The following is a 6,000-nucleotide window of genomic DNA, read 5'->3' on the forward strand; positions in this document are numbered from 1 at the left end:
CGCCATTGAGTTTTAAAAATCAAAATTTATAATTCTGAAATATCCACTTTGAGTTGTTACCTATATAATAAAACTTATATTTCTGAAATAACCACTTTGAGTTGTTTCCCAGTGTAACAAAATTTATAATTCTGAAATATCTACTTTGAGTTGTTACCGAGTGTTGCAAAACTTTTCACATAAAATCACCTAACATACGGCATGTTTTCAACCGCACTCTTATCGTACAAACTTTGTTACCATATCACAACCACATGGGCCTGTTTTTGCGCTAAAACGAAATCATTCTGTTTTTGTTGAAAATAAAAACACCCTGATATGATTTGTTATCCCACTACACTGTAAATCTATGTGTTTTGAAATATTACACATTTTTGTCCCACTTTAAAATCACTTTTAAGTGATTTATAATTAAACACATTGTGTTTTTCTCAAAATCGCAAATGAGTTATTTTACAACACTACTGTTTTAAAAGAAAACATGTTTACTGTTTTGTGATAAAACATTTAAAGTGTTTATAAGCTTGTCCCCACTTTAAAAACACTTAAAGTGTTTATAATCTGCATAATTGCAAGAAGTGTATATTATGAAAACACTTTTAGTGGAACATTTCAGGGATGTTTTTATTCACTACACACTAGAAACACGTTTTTAAAAGTGTTTCCACCAGAAACATGTATATAAAAGTGTTTTTACTGGTCACACATTTCTAAAGTGTTTCCACCAGGAACATGTATCAAACGTGTTTATTATCACAACACTTTTTAAAAGTGTTTTACTGAACACACATTTTGTAAAGTGTTTCCACCAGGAATATGTATCAAACGTGCTTATTATCACAACACTTTTAAAAGTGCTTTTACTAGTCATACATTGGTAAAGTGTTCCCACCAGGAACATGTATAAAAAGTGCTTATTATCACAACACATTGAAAAGAGTTTCCACCAGAAATATTTATTGAAAAAGTGTTTATCATCGAAACACTTTGAACAGTAAAACACAAACTGAATATTGACAAGTGCTCGTATCAGAGACACATTTTAAAATGTAGTTGCACTGAAAACAAGATGAAAAAATCATTAAAATTATTATTTCTGAAAACAAAATATATCAAATGATGCGTTTTATGATGAGGCACTTTACACTATTGTACAGTAATCATAACAAACGATAAACAAATCACATAATCAAGTAAGAATGTATTTCTAAATATAAACATTAATAAAGTAATTGTAACATTTAAGAAAAACAGACATGTATAGTTGTTGTAAAAATATTATCAATCGCGTGAGTAAGTGTGTTTACTTGTACTGAAATTGAAACCTTTCGTGAAACTGTAGATACAAAACCCAATATTTGCAGTAATTGACACTTCGAAACAGATGAGTAATTAACTGAAACGAACAATAACATTTTTTGAACCCTTTCATTAGTAAGCCATATTAACAGGACACAATTAATTCCCAACATTAGCTGTTTCATCTTGTTCGCTCCGATCGCTTCTCTTAAAATCTGAAAAGTATAATTTTAATAATTATCAAAATGCAGTGAGTATTGTTCAAATAATTATCATTATTGTTTAAAACAATGCGATATAAGATGAAAATATTATTGTTGTTATAAACTAACGCGCATGTAATAGGAAGGCGAAAATATGACCACAAACAAATTGAACTGAAATTTCCTGTTAAATTCTGCAACATTTCTATGATTTCATTTGGTAACTCAGATATTGATCTGGGGGGGGGGGGTGTTAACATGGACGTAATGTGGTATGAAATTCTCCGGCCCTGTAAATTCATGGACTTGAGTCTAATCAGTTATGCCGAACATTTGGAAATGAATGGAGGCCGCTGCAAATATCAATGTAGTACACAACTGCCGACGCCGGCTCTATCAATTACACTTTCCACACGCTTCGTAACGGAGTAACAATATCATCATACATTCAGGTTTGTTTAAAATAACTTCCGGTTCCCTTCTTTCCTCAGAAAATCAAAAAAAGACGGTTCAAGTTGTTATTGCTTCTTCAACGAATACGCCACATGCCCACGTATACTCCCGATAGTATCATTCAATCATGAATGGGCGTGCGCACGACACAAGTTACCATTACTTTACGAAAGGTATCTCAAAATCTTTGCAAATAAGTAGCAAACTTATTTATTTTTCAATATTTGTTTTCATATTGTATTAATTACATTTCTAAAAACAATTGAATGGTTATGTATTATTAGAGGATTAAAGGAGCTTGTTTAAATTAGGCGACACTTTGCACAGGTGCGTGGTAATCACCATATTGGAATTCAACACTTAGGCTCCGCCAATAGAATAAGAGCTGTAAAGAAATTGAATCTAATGATTAGAACACAGGGAATAATTGCCTGTCCAGCGCACTGTCGTCCAGCTTATTAACTCGAACATTGATAACAACACGGTGCATGTTTAATTCCATCGGTTATTACACTTGTGACAGGTACATGGTATGCACACTCGCAAAATACTAAAATCGGTAAATTTATTGCTACATGCACAGTACGACTTGCTGCCAAATGTTTTTCCCAATAAATGTGCTGCAGACAGTCGATAATAAGTATTGTGTCTATTATAGATGCATACCGTTGGCGGCATACAAAAGTGTCCTGTATATAATCGGGTGTTTTCGGTTGAATCATTGCATGTTTGTTAGTTTTCTGAAGTGTCTCAAAATAAAAAAAGTTTCAAAGAAATGTGCTTTAGTTACTCTTATGACCGTTTGTACATGACAAATATGTAAACACATGCACAGTCGGGTGTTTTACCTTGAAACATTACATGTGTGTTTGTTTTAGAAAGTGCTCCATGATAAAACAATTTAAAAATTTGGAAAATGTGTATTATAAATTAACACTCGAGAAAAAAAAACAACAATGTGAGAATGCTTATATGTCATTGTAACTACAACTGCCGTTCACCAAATGCGGATTAATAAAAACCGTTAGGCCATGAGGTACTTAATTCACCACGTGTCTCGATTTCTAGTTGTACTTAGGTTGGTAAGACCAAATAGGTTGGTGCGTGACATAACATTATTTTCTGGAGGTAATGTCATGAGTCATTACTTCACTTTCGGCGATTTTCTAGTTTGCATACATACCGTAATGTTTACTCAAGAGTCTCCAGACTTTTCACTCAATTTTGCATAAAGGTGGATACATTAGCCTTTAATGTTCTATCAATAAACACTTTAATTACACATTTATGTCACCATAAAACAACTAGTGTTTTATTTCGGAAAAGTGTATTTTTGTGTGTTAACAATGTGCTTAATTTTCATCAAAAAGTGTTTTAATAACTCCCTAAAACACTTTTCTAAAAATACTAAAACCCTAATGTTTTGATAGAAAATAGTGTTTTATTATGTAATACACATGTTTTTTAATTACAACAGTGTGTTTTCAATTAAAACGGTGTGTTTTAATGAAAAACATGAAAGTGCTTCCGAGATTTACAGTGTATGCAACTGTCACGACTATGAATTCTTCAAATCAGCTCCGTATATTTTACCCATGAAAGAGACATATTGAATGAACTAGCTGGACCAGATGTGACGAGGCATATATACGTCTGAGATCAGTCACTGCCCTTGTGGCGATGATACACCAGAGAATTCAGTACATAGTATTCCTTCGTCGTTCCAACAGATGTCTGTTTTTTTTTCACAATCCAGTTGCATGATATGTTCGCAATAGATATAATAATTATTCGATATTATCATTAGGTAATTATGAAAATTAGTTGTTTCCATGTATATTGTCTGCATAGTCCATCTGTGAGATTCATTGACATGCACCAGGTTGTCGAGATATATAGGGACCTGAATGCTCTCTAATTCAGCTATATTATGGGTCAAAGTTCAAAGGCACATGCATATATCTACAAAGTGATGAGAGCTGACTCACCGTATATCGATGACGAAGTCGACGATGAGTTTATTGTTTTCTATTTGATTAGTACTTGTATCTGTAGGTCATGGTCATTGACAAATTCCATATTAATCGATTTCATTACATAACAACTGAGAAGTAAAAAAAAATTATTGTAAATGTTAGATACAAATTAAATGGTTGGTTTTATATTCGATCTATATACACATTGACTTTGGCTTAGTCGTATGTTAATCCATATACCCTAGGGTCAAGGGAAATGATGACTGCTCTATAACTTAGCGTTGTGGCTTATAATGATGACACGTAATTACAAGGAATTGTGTTCGTTGAGTTAACTACACATGTTATCGGACAATTACTTTTAATTATGATTAATCTCAGACAAAGTTCCGGTGCATGTCAGTTAATTAAGTTTTAATTCAAATTAATTAATCGATTTCTGTCAAATTCAAAATAACAAATTATAAATAACATACAATCAAATATCAATGGCATATGCGTAGATCTACAAAATCATAAATTGCTAAAGTGATGAGAGTAGGGCTCAACGTATGAAACATTTCGAGTGTCGGTGATGTACGTCAACGACAACGTTTTTTATTCTATTTGATTAATACATGTACTTGTATCTGTAGACCAAGGTCATTGACAAATTCCATTATTATTATATTTCATTACATCACATCTGGGAAGTCGAAAGAATTCATTGTAAAAGATAGATACACAATAAATGGTTGGTTTTATATTCGATCTATCTACACATTGACTTTGGCTTAGTCGTATGTTAATCCATATACCCTAGGGTCAAGGGAAATGATGACTGCTCTATAACTTAGCGTTTGTGGCTTATACTGATGACACGTAATTACAAGGAATTGTGTTCGTTGAGTTAACTACACATGTTATCGGACTCGTTACTTTTAATTATGATTAATCTCAGACAAAGTTCCGGTGAATGTTAATTAATTAAATTTCCACAGATTAAGGAATCGATTTCTGTCCAATTTAAAATTAAAACATATAAAGATAAACATGATAGATTGCTCTTGGTGCCACTACGGTGCTTTTTCACTTCCATGTTTGATTTGAATTTGAATTTATAACTATTTAATAAAAATAGATTTACTATACGTTTTTTTTATTTAAATAAGTCCGTTCGAAATGGGATTATTTACTAATAAAAAGATAACAATTAAAACAAATAATTAATAAGTTTTATATACCTTGGTCAGACATTGTGACATGCCCGAATGAATGATAAACATTCAGTCTGTCTCATAAATAATATAATAATTTATACACAACAAATAAAAATTAAAATAACCAGAAATTGGGAAAATTATATTTCAATAAGCTGTGCAGATAATACAGAAATCTAATATAATTTAGTCTGTTAACGCATGATAGAATAATTTAAATGAAAGTCGATAAAGATAATAAATAAGAATAGTAACAGGCCCTGTATTCATTTGACAGTTTCATTCGATTATAAGAGGACACCGCGGAGCTACATGCAATGTGTAAGATCAATTGTCATCATTAAATTTAACAAGCAATTGTTCAAATACCTTGTTCTGATTGGGCGTTTTCTTAATTGTGCAAGCCGTGGAATCCAAACGTAAATAGCAAACATTAGAGGTATGTCCTGCTGTCAACTAAGAACGGCAAAATTAATATTTTGCGATACAGACATAGACAACAACGAAAAACATTGTAACTCGTGGGTATCTTGGGCCCAAAAGAAATGAATGATAATAATGAAATATTTCAGAACTAAGTAAACGACGCAAAAAAACAATTGCAGTGGCTCGCTCGTGAACCTGGAAACGTAATGGGCGTACTAAAAACACACTATTCGAATAAACCTCGCAAATTTGCTCCATGGCTTGGTGTAACGCTCGGTGTATATAATCCTGGTACTCTAGTTCCAGGGCCCATTTTTATGGACCACGGTTACAAGTAAAACAAATTTATACATGGTTTTTGATACTATGAAATCATTTATGTCTCAGAATTACATTTAAAAAAATGAAGTTCCTATAATATATTATTATACCTCATGACCATGA

This window comes from Saccoglossus kowalevskii, chromosome 3, assembly GCF_978046115.1.
Source record: "Saccoglossus kowalevskii chromosome 3, keSacKowa6.1, whole genome shotgun sequence".
NCBI classification, from domain to species: domain Eukaryota; kingdom Metazoa; phylum Hemichordata; class Enteropneusta; family Harrimaniidae; genus Saccoglossus; species Saccoglossus kowalevskii.